Below are 17,036 nucleotides of genomic sequence, written 5' to 3'. Positions count from 1 at the left end.
AAAAACGAGTTACGTGGCCGAAATATTGTGCCAGAGTGAAACAAACGTCCGGCAGTAGACTCGATTATTCCATATGTCAAGATCTCGCCGGGAAAGCCTGAAGAGTTAAATCATAATAATGTTCGATAGAAGTGTTATAAAAGTAAGAACATACTATACAGGCTTTAATAGCTGGTGTTTACTTCAAATGAAACTTCTAGGCTGAGATTCTATTGTTGTCATATAAAATTGCCCCTGACGTCTCGTCTCGGACTGCGTGAGACACCTTATGAAGTAAAGTGGCAACTGCATCGAGGGCTAGAAGTGCCCAGAATTTATAAAGAGTAAGTAGATATAGATCTTATCGCTTTTATTTTTTCGTTTCTTTCCATGGCTAAATTTCTAATAAGTTCTTTTATCAATTCGTATACTATGAATAGAATTTGCGAAAGCGATCGTGTTGTCCAGGAAGGAATTCTAACACTCGCAGCAATCTTGCTTATTCGCATTATTTATAGAGATGCTTAGGAGGCACCACCATTTGCAACATGATGCCGAAAGCGTTATTCTCTCGGGATCGAGAGCTAATCATGCATTCCATATCGTTTGACGAATATTTATGCTTTCTATACTTCTCAATAAATGCTGGAGATCCTCGAGACCTGTATGGGGCTGCCGCTTTACCACCAAACATGTCTGCCACAGTCGGAGACAAAACGTTAGGGGATAGCCTTATACAGGTTGCAACCAATTTCCCTTTGCAGACTTTGAGGAAAGGTTCATTACACCAAAACAATAATAAACGTCCAGTAAACTAAAATGCATACCTAGAGAGGTATAAGCACTTGCTAATATGTGTTTCACAGTAGGGGAGATGAACAAGCGCTCCTAGCCATTGAGGTATTCTTTTTAGAGTCCATGTTTTCTGGTCATTTTTTATTGTTTTGTTGTAAGGAACCAACCGTGGACGTCTGTAAAGTAAATTTAGCTACACCCTTCACATCGGCCACTGCCTCACAATTCGGAAGTTTCCACTGAAACAACTGTCACAGTCATGTACACTCCTGGAAATTGAAACAAGAACACCGTGAATTCATTGTCCCAGGAAGGGGAAACTTTATTGACACATTCCTGGGGTCAGATACCTCACATGATCACAGTGACAGAACCACAGGCACATAGACACAGGCAACAGAGCATGCACAATTTCGGCACTAGTACAGTGTATATCCACCTTTCGCAGCAATGCAGGCTGCTATTCTCCCATGGAGACGATCGTATAGAGATGCTGGACGTAGTCCTGTGGAACGGCGTGCCATGCCATTTCCACCTGGCGCCTCAGTTGGACCAGCGTTCGTGCCACCTGGCGCCTCAGTTGGACCAGCGTTCATGCTGGATGTGCAGACCGCGTGAGACGACGCTTCATCCAGTCCCAAACATGCTCAATGGGGGACAGATCCGGAGATCTTGCTGGCCAGGGTAGTTGACTTACGCCTTCTAGAGCACGTTGGGTGGCACGGGATACATGCGGACGTGCATTGTCCTGTTGGAACAGCAAGTTCCCTTGCCGGTCTAGGAATGGTAGAACGATGGGTTCGATGACGGTTTGGATGTACCGTGCACTATTCAGTGTCCTCTCGACGATCACCAGAGGTGAACGGCCAGTGTAGGAGATCGCTCCCAACACCATGATGCCGGGTGTTGGCCCTGTGTGCCTCGGTCGTATGCAGTCCTGATTGTGGCGCTCACCTGCACGGCGCCAAACACGCATACGACCATCATTGGCACCAAGGCAGAAGCGACTCTCATCGCTGAAGATGACACGTCTCCATTCGTCCCTCCATTCACGCCTGTCGCGACACCACTGGAGGCGGGCTGCACGATGTTGGGGCATGAGCGGAAGATGGCCTAACGGTGTGCGGTGTGGTTGCGAATGGTCCTCGCCGATACCCCAGGAGCAATAGTGTCTCTAATTAGCTGGGAAGTGGCAGTGCGGTCCCCTACGGCACTGCGTAGGATCCTACGGTCATGGCGTGCATCCGTGCCTCGCTGCGGTCCGGTCCCAGGTCGACGGGCACGTGCACCTTCCGCCGACCACTGGCGACAACATCGATGTACTGTGGAGACCTCACGTCCCACGTGTTGAGCAATTCGGCGGTACGTCCACCCGGCCTCCCGCATGCCCACTATACGCTCTCGCTGACGGTGGCGGTGCACAAATGCTGCGCAGCTAGCGCCATTCGACGGCCAACACCGTGGTTCCTGGTGTGTCCGCTGTGCCGTGCGTGTGATCATTGCTTGTACAGCCCTCTCGCAGTGTCCGGAGCAAGTATGGTGGGTCTGACACACCGGTGTCAATGTGTTCTTTTTTATATTTCCAGGAGTGTATATCAGAAGGTGATATGCACGCGTTAATTAACGTATTTCGTTAATAATGATAATAGTAACAGAAACACTCGTTTGGCATTTGAAGATGAGTAGCGTCCTCACGTGATATGCAAGATAGACTAACTCATTCTGAAACCATGACCACATGCGTGTCAGACAATCTTGTAGGTGGGGGTTATCAGTTTTATGTGAATTCGGCATATTTATAATATCTTCTGCTATTCACAAAAATAACTGAAATATACTCAATATACACAAAAGTCCATAGCCTGTCTCCAGATTGCGGAAAGAGACAACATAGGTGGTTTCTAAAGTTATAATAAACATAACAACGAAATTTTTGTCAGTAACATGAATAAATACTCTATATGAATTGGTTTGTGTGTTACTATTATTTATAGAAATTTCTGTGTAGACAGCACCTTATTTTATTTCAGTAAGTGTGCTTGGGCACAGAATCATTGTCAGATGAAGATTGGAGGAGCGATCAATACATAGCCTCAAGTCTAAACAGACAAGCTAGCTGCTTCATGTGCAACGTTTGATCAGAACTGTCTCTTACAAAAGCAGACACTGAACATCCAAAGCTTCTCCGAGGAACGACCGGAATTAGTGTTTATGGGTCCTTCAAGTTCTTCTGCGATTTCGGCCATCGAAAATTCCTGGAGTTATGTTGGTCGGTAATATCAAATGGTGCTGATGCTTGTTAGGCTCGTGTACAACCCGTAAAGAGATATACTTCCCAGGAAAAACTGCGAGTATCGACACGCTCTCTGATAACAAGCCCAAGACGTTTTGTTATTGTAGAGTCTTGAACCAAGGATGCGAGGGAGAGGATGTTGTTATGGGTGGCTGGTATCCTCTTTGTACAACACAAATGCACACCTGGATTAACACGTTTCTTTATTTACATGAACAGATAGCTACTACTTAAGTTGAATAAAGTCCATGAGTTGTGGTATAAGCCCCTCAGTAATAGTCCAATAGTCCTGTCGCAGATAATATCGGTAACCTGGCTGTTACAATCTTTAGTTTCGCTGAGATTGTCACTATGTAGCCAGTGACGTGAACTGAACCTGCACTGCAGCTAACAGACGCCAATCTGGAGTGTGAGTCAGTGAGACCCTCCGGCCAGCGGTGGCGGCCTAAATACTTGCTGTTGATGCTGTTGAGAAGGCGTCGGCGGCTTGTTGCTTGTCAGTGTGTCACTGGCCTCTCTCGTGAGAGGCGCCCTTTATCCAGTGCCAACTATCGATCTTCGCATTAGATCTTTGTCGACCGGTGTGCTGGCGACAGCTTACGCGAGCAAAGTTGCTATGATTGAAGAACGTCAAGGCTTCACAGTGTATTGAATTCCTGTTCCTCCTACAATGCAAGATGACATACCTTGCCGTTTAACATCAAATAGCCACAGATTCCTGCTCAAACAGTCTGATCGTGTATGTATACTAACAACGAGAGTGGTCTTATTGCACTTCTCCCAGCGACTGCCGGCGATATCCTTGTCTCTGATGACCACTCGCCATTGAAGAGATGTACTAGTTCACGTTGCTTAAAAAATTTCGAGCCATTCACAAATTTGAGAACCCTTCCGTATGTTCGGATATTCGTAAACAGTCTGCAGTAGGGCACTGCGTCAGACTCTTTCTGAAAATGTAAGAATATGGTATCTTCCCAGAACTATAAATTTTCTTCTTGCGATAAACTTAATTTCGACTTTTTATAAACACGGTTGTTTTTGGAGCAGAACTGCGTGACGTGCAACAAAGAATGGAATTAACACCAAAGTCAATTTGAGATGAAAACGTTGCACAGCTAAACATGGATTGGCTGAAATATAGAGACCCACCTAACAAGGAGAGAGGCGGTGTTGCCTTGAGAGCAGGGGTGTCTTATACGAAAGAGCTCCAGACAAACTCTGCAAAGCTTTTAAAGTGTGTCCCAGCTGCGGAGAAACGGAATCTGCGCTCTTCTGCTCTTGGCTGTGGGGTTGAAGCAACGGAAGTTGTCACTTGCGGCATACGATACTGCAGGTTGGCAACGTGCTCGTGGAGATTCCATCGCGTACCACAAGTGGAAATGTAGAACATTAAGGAGCTAAAATATTTCTGTATTTATAATAGTATCAAGGAAAAAGTTACTTATGTACGATTGGACATACGGAGCAAGCAAAAGGGAAGGACTTCCGAGATCGAACGAGGCAGCTTTTTATCAGAAGGCGAGAGTTCAAAATGAATGTTAATAGCCAGATGGTACGTCTGTAAAGTGAGGAACGAGAAGCACTGTTGGAGGAGGATATGGCTTTTCCCTGAAAAAAGGCCACAATTTCCGTACAGGAATACCAGGAATCAGCTGTCCATCTGACTTTATAGCGCAGCGCATGGTGTTTTACGTGGGATCTATTCATGTGCGCTTATATTAATTACAAAGTCTTGTATTACGTATAGTGTTAGAGAATTTAGTGAAAACCAAATATCTTGCGCGCTCCTCTGAGCACTACGTAGCCACTGATTTAAAAGATGTGCTGCAGAAGAGCGGTGCAAGTTTGCAGAACAGCACGTAAACCCTCATTGTGACGTAGCTGGGTAGTGAGAGTGCGATTCGCCTGCTCTCTCTTCAGATTACAGACAGACTACAGAATATTAAGAAAGAAAACTATCTGCTCCTAAATAATTGAGAGAGGTTGTGAGAAGATAAGATGAAAATATAATATGAGAAAACAGAAACTAACGAGAGTATGCCTAAAACAAAGTAGAAACTCATGTTGTGTAGGCACATCATGAAACACCGAAAATGCAGATAAAATACTTTCTACACCATCCAAAAATTTCGCTGCTTAAAATCCTTTGATAACTTGCACTGTACTTTTGCTTGTGAAGCTGTAGGCTGTGATACAGAAACTATATTTTACACGTAATCGCTGTACTAGCGTATTTATCTTTGACTGTATATAACTGATTCTACTCGTAATTATAATGATTATGTCGTAAATTGCTGGGTAATATCCAAGGGAACTTAATTGAAATGTGTCGATAGCAACGACAAAATGGTAGTAGCTGTGTATGGAGAGTCTCTGTCGCGTTACGAGCAGGGAGGAAGCAGAGCAGCTTGAGTTATGAAAGAGTGCGGAATTGTTCGTCGGGTGCTCCCGCAGATGCGGTGTGCAGTTATGCTCGCACCAGAGCAGACGCGAATGATTCGTTAACCCTAGAGTATTGAGAGCACGATAGGAATGGAGAGGCGCAGGAAGGTGCAATTACAACTACTTCCTGTCCCATATTTATCCGTGGCTCTGGAGACGACTCCGCGTTCTTCTGAACAACAACAATAGCTCAGTATTCTTCCTTGTCCGCACAGCTACATCATCGTAAGACTCTTAACTGATAAACATGTTAATGTAGAGGCTTTACCCAGCAACATTTATTTCACAAAGTATGAGTGGCTGGAATAATAACTTTCACTAGTTAAAACTTATAGGGTACATGTGTTCTTATTGTCCTGATACATTATTACCAAGCAGTGTCTCTTTTCTTTCTGTGCAATCAACGAGTGTCGTAAGAATGTGAAAGTTGATTAAATATTTACTGGCATTTTTGTATATTTCCTACTGACCAGTTCAGTCTAAATTTTCTGCCTCAGTAACTGTTCATTCTTGTATTGCATAACTGAGACTACTTAAAGTAAAGTAAAATTTCATTGGCAAAACTACTAACTAAAGATATAGCACAAATTAAGTGTGCGAAAATTCATTAATTCTGTATTTAGCTTAGTGTGTGACTTCTGCTAGTTTGGTATGTATTTTATTGTTGTTGTTTAAAAGTAAAACCATTTGCTCATTTGCTTAAAGTTAATTCAGTTCAATCTTTCAGTAATGGAAAGTAAATTGTTTACCATTTTCTAATTTTGCAGTACGTTACATTAAGTTTACTGAAAGTTATTTAGCAAAGTTCAAGTTAAGCCAGTCATTTATTCAACCAGTAATTTCATATAACGTTACTTTCTAAATTTAGTATTTCAGAATACGTATGTGCAAACTCAATACATTCTCATTCATCAATTTTATCGTGAACTGTTCTGCTATAGGAAAGCGTGACAACCTTATGCCGCCACGCCAGTGATTATTTGCTTAAATTTCCTTACTATTACCTTTCTCAAGATTCTGAAGATTCATTGCCGCAGATGGCTGGCGATCGTTTAATTATACCTCTTTCTAGCTAATCAGTGTTTTCTTTGTGTTATCAATGATTTTTGTAGTAAATATTACATGGTACCCTCTTCCCCCTGTGCGATTCGTGATCGATTGCACTGTATTCCAGCCATTCGAAAATTATCATCTAAATGTAGCTCAGATTTCGACTAGATTCTTCCTTCAGAAGAGTCTGTTGTACACTTCCCTCCAGCTAACCAGTGTTGTTTTCTTTGGCAACGATAGCCTTAATCACTGCAAAATTTCATTACACATACGTGATCACGGTCAGTTATATCGCAATCAAGTATGCCGATTAGGAAGAGGAGGCTACAAACATATCATCTATTTTGATGGGAGACGGCATAAGTAACTAACAACACGAAGAAAAGCATTTCATGTCTTCTTTGAATATTTGTGTAGCTAAACAGAGATGTTGGTCGTGGTCTAGTGGTAGCGACCTATGACCTGGGATATTTCCCAATCGACAACTGCATCAAATCAGTCTTCGAACTGAAGGCCACGACAGTAAAAACGTCACAAAATCAGTCAGGTGCCTCCACAATCCTTGAGGGCCTCTTTAACAACAAGAGACTCAGCAATCCAAGCACGACTTATGGCCGTCAACTAAGCATACGTTCTGAGGAAGAACGCATTCAAACCCTAACTGGCTGTAAGATGTTCAAACATCTTAGAACAAGAGAACTGTTGGGTGCGTACAAATATTATGCATGCTGCAGCGATGGAGGCGAAAGCTTCCAACACGTCCTGTAATTTTAGTAGATTATTATTAGCACTTGTCTGTTCTTTAAAAACTATTTTCTGTGTTTTGCCAATTGCTAAATTTTATTGGTTTTTAATAACTTTGTAAGGCTGTTTACATTATTATTACACTAATGCCAATTAAAATTCCTACACCAAGAAGAAATGCAGATGATAAACGGGTATTCATTGGACAAATATATTATACTAGAACTGACATGTGATTACATTTTCACCCAATTTGGGTGCACAGATCCTGAGAAATCAGTACCCAGAACAGCCACCTCTGGCCGTAATAATGGCTTTGATACGCCTGGGCATTGAGTCAAACAGAGCTTGCATAGCGTGTCCAGGTACAGCTGCCCCTGCAGCTTCAACACGATACCACGGTTCATCAAGAGTAATGACTGGCGTATTGTGACGAGCCGGTTGCTCGGCCACCATTGACCAGACGTTTTCAATTGGTGAGAGATCTGGAGAATGTGTTGACCACGGCAGCAGTCGAACATTTTCTGTATCCAGAAAGGCCCGCACACGACCTGCAACATGCGGTCGTGCATTATCGTGCTGAAATGTAGCGTTTCGGAGGGATCGAATGAAGGGTAGAGCCACGGGTCGTAACACATCTGAAATGTAACGTCCACTGTTCAAGTTGCCGTCAATGCGAACAAGAGGTGACCGAGACGTGTAACCAATGGCACCCCATACCGTCACGCCGGGTGATACGCCAGTATGGCGATGACGAATACACGCTTCCAATGTGCGTTCACCGCGTTGTCGCCAAACACGGATGCGACCATCATGATGCTGTAAACAGAACCTGGATTCATCTGAAAATATGACGTTTTGCCAATCGTTCACCCAGTTCCGTCGTTGAGTACACCATCGCAGGCGCCCCTGTCTGTTATGCAGCGTAGAGGGTAACCGCAGCCATGGTCTCCGAGCTGATAGTCCATGCTGCTGCAAACGTCGTCGAACTGTTCGTACAGATGGTTGTTGTCTTGCAAACGTCCCCATCTGTTGACTCCGGGATCGAGACGTGGCTGCACGATCCGTTACAGCCATGCGGATAAGATGCCTGTCATCTCGACTGCTAGTGATACGAATCCGTTGCGATCCAGCACGGCGTTCCTTATTACCGTCCTGAACCCACCGAGTTCTTATTCTGCTAACAGTCATTGGATCTCGACCAACGCGAGCAGCAATGTCGCGATACGATAAACCGCAATCGCGATAGGCTACAATCCGCACTTTATCAAAGTCGGAAATGTGATGATACGCATTTCTCCTCCTTGCACGAGGCATCACAACAACGTTTCACCAGGCAATGCCGGTCAACTGCGGTTTCTGTATGAGAAATCGGTTGGAAACTTTCGTCATGTCAGCCCGTTGTAGGTGTCGCTAGCGGCCCCAACCTTGTGTGAATGCTCTGGAAAGCTAATCATTTGCTTAACACAGCATCTTCTTCCTGTCGGTTAAATTTCTGTAGCATGTCATCTTCGTTTTGTAGCATTTTTAATGACCAGTAGTGTATTTTCCTTTATACTGAAGGAGACGTGTGCTAATATTTTCAGACTGTTTCTTTTGGCTCTCGATTGATGTCCAGTTAGTTCAGTTGTAATGGCGCTGCTCCCCTCGTGCATGGGATAGGCAAAATTATGTGAACAGTAGTAATGGGATCGTTGTGCCTGACAGTCAACAAAGCAGCCAAGGCACGTATCGTGCTTGACTGTGCGTGTTCAATACGGACTAGGAAACAGTGGAGGTTGTTTACGAGTATTGCACACTTCGTATTTTGATTCAGAAAATTAGGTCGAAGTGCAACAAAAGACCTAACATAGTTCCAAAGTTGGCAGATTGTGGGGGCCCGATTAGCCGGAGCATCAGTAACCAAGACAACCAGTTTACTGAATGTTTCAAGAGCAACTCTATCATGACAGCCTATAAAAAGCATGGGAAGACGTAATAGCAGGCGCAAATCTAAACTAAATGACAGAGGTCGTCATACGCTAACAGGAACTGTGTCAAAACACAAAACTACAGTGGCCACACTGACTGAAGAGCTCAATAGCCATCTTATCAATCGATACTGTCCGCCGAGAACTCCATAAGGCGAATATTCATGAAAGAGCTGCTACACCGATACCGTTAGTGACGACAACCAAGGCAAAGAAGCCTAAAGCATAGTGTCAGAAGCAAAATCCTGGATGGCTGAGCAATAGAAATACGTCATATGGTCCGACGTGTCAACGTCTTCGTTATTTCCAACTTCGGGCTGAATTTACATCTGGAGAAAGCCAAAAGGAACCTACAATCCTGATTGCCTGATTCCAATGTTTAAGCATGGCAATGGAATTTTGATGGTATGGGCAGCTCTATCATGGTATTCTGCTTGTCCCATCATTAGTCTCAAAGGCCGTGATACAGGTAACAATTATGTGAACATTTTTGATGTTTAGGTGCACCCCATGATTCAAATGTTTTTCCTCAACAACGATGCCATATTTCATCCAGTCACACAGCCAGGAGAGTACAATCGTGGTAAGAGGAGCCTGCAACTGAACTGCAGCGTCTTTCCTGGCCAGAACAGTCCCTCCTCCATCGTCACCACAAGAGATAGAAGTTCTGATTGAAGAGTGGCGTAACATTCCACTGAAGACTATACAATCATTATGTGCCTGTATTCCAAGAAGAATAGCAGCTGCATGACGGGAAAATGGGGGAAATGTCTTCGATACCTTTCTTGGAGCATGCTGGTGGTGGATGCCTCTTTTGGTCTTGGCTGAGGAGGTGGCAACGACGCAGCGGACGCCTGGTACGTGGTGAGGGCTGCATGTGGACGGGTGTGCGCAATGCGTGCGACAGGTTCATGACGCTTAGGGATTATTCGGCCTGTTATTCTAAACTTGCAGCGGTAGTTATATAAAGGGGCTGGACAAAAATATTAGAACCTAGCGAGAACTGCTTCATTCAACATAGAAGTAGATACGAGCCAAGCCTACAGGTCGTGCTATTGTATTTGATCACAAACGACACTTGTGCAATCTTCTCAATACTTTGCAAGTGCCAGTTGACGTCACTAGGTTATGAGTAGTTGTGGATACATTATGTCGGAGCTAAGTGGCTTAGAACGTGGGTAAATCGTTGTCTGTCGTATGGTGGTTGTTGCCGCAAGCAAGGTGGCCAAAGTGTTTGGTGTGTCAAGAAGCGCTGTATCGAAAATTTATACCGTGCACAGTGAAAGTAGAAAGAACGTCATCCGCTAATTCACGATGGGGAAGAAAGTGAGTGTCGAGTGTCCTTACAGACCGTCATTGAAGGGAAGGACGACTGCAGAAGTAATTGCCGACCTGAATGTCGCACTCTCTAACCCTGACAGTACCAAAACAACACGAAGGGAAGTCCGTAAGCAGGGAACTGTTGAGAGACCTGCACTTTCAAAGCCTTTCATCAGTGGTGCAAATGGCTGTAACAGAAGAAACATGTACACTAACTTCTGGACGAGGTTATGTCTCAATAGTCAAACATAGTTGGGATTCATTGGTGATTTCGGCCGCCATATCGTGGGGTTCTCTGCAAGGTCACACAACTGGCAAGAAATATGTAACGGTTTGGGTTGATCAGGTCTGTTTCATGGTAAAATGGTTTTTCCCCTATGGTGATGTTGTGTTCAGAGAGGACAGAGCCCCCTTCCCAGGGACCGTAGCGTCCAGCTCTCATTTTTAAAATGTCTTACCGACGTTAACTGTACTTGTACATTATTACATTTCAATGATAACAGTTGAAAATTTATGTCCGACCGGAATAGAACCAGGATATCCCGCCTTACCTCTGCTGTCGCATTAACGTTATCAGCCACCCAAGGAGGTCTCCCTTTCGACGCAAATTCGGAGACTGTTGCACACTACTGACGTAACGTCAGCTACCCATGTATCTGCTACCCGCAGAACCTGATTCCCATATCAGATCAGGCATCGTGTTCATCCCCACTGAAAGAAAGCATCATGGTTTTGTGAGCACGAGGATGAACTGTCGCATCTCCATTGGTCGCCACAGTCAACAGATCTCAAAGTCATTTAGCCATTGTGGTCAACTTGGTTAGAAAGAAGCGTGGTCGCTATTCGCCTCCATCACCGTCGCCTGAAATTTCCACTATTTTGCTGGAATAATGGTAGAAGATTCCCCTGAAAGCCATACTGGACCTCTGGTTATCCATTTCAAGACGGCTGAAAGCTGTTATGAATGCCATTAGGTATGGGTATGTGTTGTGTTTTTGGTGTTTTCATATCTCTGTCCGCTCATTGTAAAAACTATAGTTCGTAAGTGCTGCTATAATCGATTTTGACTTTCTTTATACCTTGGTGCTCTTTCGAGATCCTTTCTGGTGCCAGTTAGTGTTTTCGCCACATCTACTGTTGCTGATCTTAAAATCTGGCAAACGTTATTAAGGTTCGCCTATTCCAAACTGGTTCTCGTTTGATTTATTAGTTTCCATAAAGTAAGTTTTGGACGGTTTGCAGTTGTAAAGTTCTGTTTGTGTGGTATGTCTTGAAAATAAAGTTGTATAATGGTTGACCAACTGCTCTTCGTCACAACAGAACCCAGCGTTCTAGTCCACATCCTAAGTAGTAGATCCACTGAAGAATTTTGGTAACCATACAAGCCCATTTTATCACTGAAAGCACTCGCTGTATTCACTGTATGTGGTGCAGGTTTATCCCACAAAGGCAGTGCATCCTCAGTGTCTTGCAGTTTCGCTACAAACAGAAAAACTGTTGATGAGCACCTGCTTCACTTTTACGATGCATCACAAACACAGATGCTGCTTCAGCTGCTCCTTGGAAGACGCTCACAGTAACTATTTTGCAAGATTATAATATTCAATATCCACTGTGTCGGACAGTCTATGGCTGCATAAACATCCTGAAACGTCCTGAGTATGAATACGTATCAGTGTTTGTTAGTTCGCGCTGGGTTTTTACACCTTTGTCTTTAATCCGATCGTAATTGTAAGGCTGATAAACCTGTGATATATTAAAATGTGTTCAAACTGCTGAGGTCGTCGCTCCCTATACATACACACTACTTAAAGTAACTTAAACCAATCTATACTACGAACAACATACACACCCATACCTGAGGGAGAACTCGAACCTTCGGCAGAAGGGGCCTGTGATATATTAATACACTGCCAGGCAATGATTAGGATGCTGATCAATTTAAAAGTTCGAAACCTACGAATAATAGAATGTATTAGTGAAATTTGTCTTTAAGAATGACTACGTCATTTGTACTAAATTGAAGCAGCGAAAGTGCAGCGTATAACTCATCATTAGAGACCGGATTATATGCATTTGCATGTTCCATATGCGTTTGCATATTTGGCTCCTTTCACGGCCTATTGCATATTTTAACTAATAACTAGTGACGATGCATATTTTCGCTCTATGCTTACAATATTTTAAAAATTTTGACGGACCGTCTCTAGCTCTATCTAGTCTTCACGTCTCACATATTGACCGCGACCTAGAACTGCGTGCAGTCGCTAACCGAGAGGCCACTGCCTAGCGAAATCATTACAGAAGAGGAACCGGAACAGGCAGGTAGAGTCAATGCTCCTGCGCCCGCGCGCCCGGTTAATCCCCTCCGCTGTCATACCTTAAGTGTCTGCAACAATTAAATAAAACTACGGAAGCCTTTAGTCGCACGTCCATTGTTTCAATTTAGCTTTATATTCGCTAGTACACAGTTGAACGTGTTTACGACGTGTAGTGTGTAACGTGTTGTGCACCATGCCACCCGGGAAAAAAACGTTGTTTCGTGGATAGCTGACCATACTGGAACATTTAGGTATGACGGGACTGATTTACATTGTCGAGTTTGTGAGAAAAACGATTAGTACAAAAAAAAGTTTCAAATAGACCAGCATGTCGAGACAAGTCTTCATATGACAGTAATACAGAAGAAAGGGCCACGACAACAACTGAAAACCACAGCAAGTTGCAGTAACAGGGATTTGTCCAAAGGTAACGAAAAATGAGGGTTTAACATGGATCTCCGTAAACCATTCTTTGCAAGGAATATTCCTTTTCACGAACTTACAAACACTATCCTGAAAGGCTTTCTGCGTAAATATTGTTTAAATCAAAATACACCAGATGAGTCAACAATGCGTAAACATTACATACCGAGTATTTACGTAAATGTTCTGAAAGAAATACTCAGAGAACTAAAAGACAGCATTATCTGGAATTCAGCTGACGACACTACAGACAGTTCTAGCCGTTACATTGCAAATTTGGTTGTTGGTATTTTATAAGAAGAGCTTTCTTCTTTCTATTTCGCGGCCTGCAAAGAACTTGAAAAAGTAAATCATTCTACGATCGCCAGATTTGTGAATGAGGCTATTCGAAAAATATTTCCAGGATCTTCTGCAGATGGGAGGTTGTTTGTGTTTATTTCAGATGCTGCTCACTGCATGATCAAAGCAGGAAAAATATCTTATCGCAGTTCGATTGCTCATGTAGTACATCGCCTTGCTGAAGAAGTACGTTCCACGTTTGTGAATGTAAATAAACTGATTTCGTCCACAAAGAAAGTGTTTCTAAAGGCTCCTGGTCGCATCAAGGCCCACAAAGAAAAACTTCCAAATGTTCCTTGACCTCCCGAATCAGTAGTACGTCGTTGGGGCACGTGGATCAAACTGTGTTGTTTCACAATGAATATTTCAAGATCATTAGAGGGGTGGTAAACAGCCTTGATAGTGCACTTTACCAGTGCTAGGAAGCTTTTAATGATTCCTGTATTAAAAAAGACATTGATCTGAGTAGCACTCATTTTTCCCATGTACAGTCATGCTCAAAAGTAGCCGAAAGACCTGAATTGCATTTCGCCTGATTCGCATGCAACTCACACAACGCAGCTGTCAAGCAGGTCCTCTAACCGCCGCCTGGTACAGTCGTTTCACTATTTCAAAATGGTTCCAACAAGTCACCACTAGAAAACACTGCTCTGTATCGCAATAACTCAAGGTGCAAAGTAGTACTACGATACTAAAAATATCAGGGAACACCTTGTCACAAGTAAGACTGTCCTTAAGGCTTGTAAGCTCACATTTATTACAATAAATGATATACCTGAAATGTTACCACTCTCATTATTACGTCAGATAGGTAATGCACGTAGTAAGTTCGTCCTATTCATGATTTCCTCTTCAAAGTAACATACCGTACTTATTATTTAACACAAACTGAAATTAAAAATTTAAATTATTCACGAGCATCTAGTTGAGGATATATATGAACTTCAAATGACACGACGAACCGTCTAGTTCTGCATATGGATTCAAATCCAGGTCATGCAGACTAAGCAAAGATTTCGTGACTGACGGAAACTAACAGTCATTCCTGATTAGGCATAAATAGAGAGTGATATCCTCGATTTTAGACAGTATCAACATTCTTAGTGGTGTCTGTCTGTTCTATGTCGTGTCTCCCTACCACTTTCGCGCAACGGCGCTCTGAGCGTGTATTTTAGGAAATTGACTAGTTTGAACCTGGGACCTGTTGCTGGTAAGGAGACGCCAGACCACACATGACATTTAGAGTTTAGAAAAGTTCAGTGAGACTAGCGATGATATAACCAAATACTTAATGATTTCAGCGTCAGCTCCACTGCACTCTCTGTAAAAGAATCTTAATACTAACTAAATTTAGTGGAAGGGGTTCAATTCTTTCCTATTTTTAGTTACCTGGTAATATAACGTCGAAAAAGCAGTTAAGTTTACCATTGGAAATTTTATTCTACTCACAAAACATTGTTTATAAATATTTCAATACAGGATGATGAAAACAAACTGCGTTCAACAAAAATGTGAACGAATATTCCCTGAATGGGTTTCCAAGTACTACAATGGATCGAAGGATGATCTATGCCATATCACATCTATAATCTATGTTTAAATTAAGTTTCACAAAAGAGAAAACTATCTGGTCTACAGTGACCCTCAATTATCTTTAATTACTTATCTAACTTGTAAATTACAGTGGCTGATGTGGCTTCTCAATAATTATATAACAGAAAAATCATCGCGTTTCAGATTTTTACTTCAAGTGGCAAAGGTGAACACCATGAGCTTTAATTGACGATCGACACTAGGATTACGCAAAAAAGGGGTGTAACAGATGAGACTTCTGCAGTTCTGAGTGAAGCTTTATGCGCTTTTATGCGGTATTTTGTGCATTCATTACCTTGGCGGTGTTCGTCAGGGGGCGGTGGCCAGCGCAGCCATACAGCTCACCATCTCAGAAGCAACTCTTCTCCAAACTTCTCCTTACTACAATTTACCGAAGTTCGTTTAAAAAAAACTATCTGGCGGTGTTTTCATCTGATCAGTCAGGGTCTCAATGTTAACCTTAAACTCTGCCTACAAAAATTCTGTCTATTCAGTGAGAAACGCTATACTTTTCGTGGTGGGGCAATGTTTTTAAAGTTTGCAACGTAACAGAGACGCGAAAAAGTATCACGCTACAACTTGCGGCTGGTGTGGCCCTTTCTGCGTTATTGTAAGATCTATACTTTTCTTCTGGAGGGCTCTAGCTTTTACCATGTGCTGGGGGGGGGGGGGGGGGGTGGTCCTGTCGGTTAGCTCGCGGCGTGGGTGTCCGTCCCTTATCGTAGGGCTTCTAGCTTAACACTGTTCTGCTCTCGGGTTCTGTTCTCGTTTCTTCCCTCGAGACTGCGTCTGTCTCACGGTGGAAAGGTATGACACACATTTAGGCATTCTTGTGTTAGTCTGTGGTATTCCATTTGCTCACTCGTTACACGTATTACTTTGGTTAATTTAATGTCACGGTGTATTCAGAGCTATGTGACATACTACGGGATTTGCTTATCATGTCAGGGTTTCCATGGAGGGTGTTGGATTTGCCTGACACCTTACACAATTAGCAAATCCCAACTTTAAATTACATAACGCAAACAGTTTTAACGGACGCGAATTACTACCCAGCATCTATTGTCCCTGTTAACAAACTACGAGAGATGTTAAATAATGCTTCTTGACAAGTAATTTATTTGAAGTTCCGTGAGGTAAAGCTTTGTGTTGGACAGGGTTTCGAACCCAGAACCTAATAAGATAGATGTCTAAGCACAATCAACAGTGACATATCGGATTTTCTCGGCAGTAGCTAGATGTTTTAACTGAAATGACGAGACGAAACATTAAGTTTTTCGTTCCCAGGACTCGAACCCGGCACCTATCGCTGTTATATTCTAGAGAAACCATCAGCGACATGTGAGCGTGTTTGAACTAGAATTAATATGACGAAGAGTTCAGTGCTCAATGGGAATAGAGCCCCACACATGTCGTTGTTGACTACACACAAAGAGACGTCAGCTACCGAATTTTTCTCCACCAGCAGCTCGGAATAACATCTTGAACTTACAGTGATCTCGCAAATAATTCTGTGTCTCACTGGGAGTCAAAAACGTCAGGTACCGTTAGTGTTGACAACGAATGAACATACATTAAAAATGGAAATTATTATCCACCAGCAGATAGGTGTTCTCATGCTAGAGCTTGATAATACATAATTAAATCATTAGTGCGGGGCCAGGATTCGAACCCATTCACGTGCAATATGTGGAGATGTTGAGGAATCTGCAGTTTTGAACAAACAACAAATTGTAGCCGAGCTATATTGTCACGAAGGGATAAAAT

Source organism: Schistocerca gregaria, chromosome 7 (genome assembly GCF_023897955.1).
Source record: "Schistocerca gregaria isolate iqSchGreg1 chromosome 7, iqSchGreg1.2, whole genome shotgun sequence".
Taxonomy (NCBI): Eukaryota; Metazoa; Arthropoda; class Insecta; order Orthoptera; family Acrididae; genus Schistocerca; species Schistocerca gregaria.
This window is presented reverse-complemented; position numbering follows the sequence as displayed.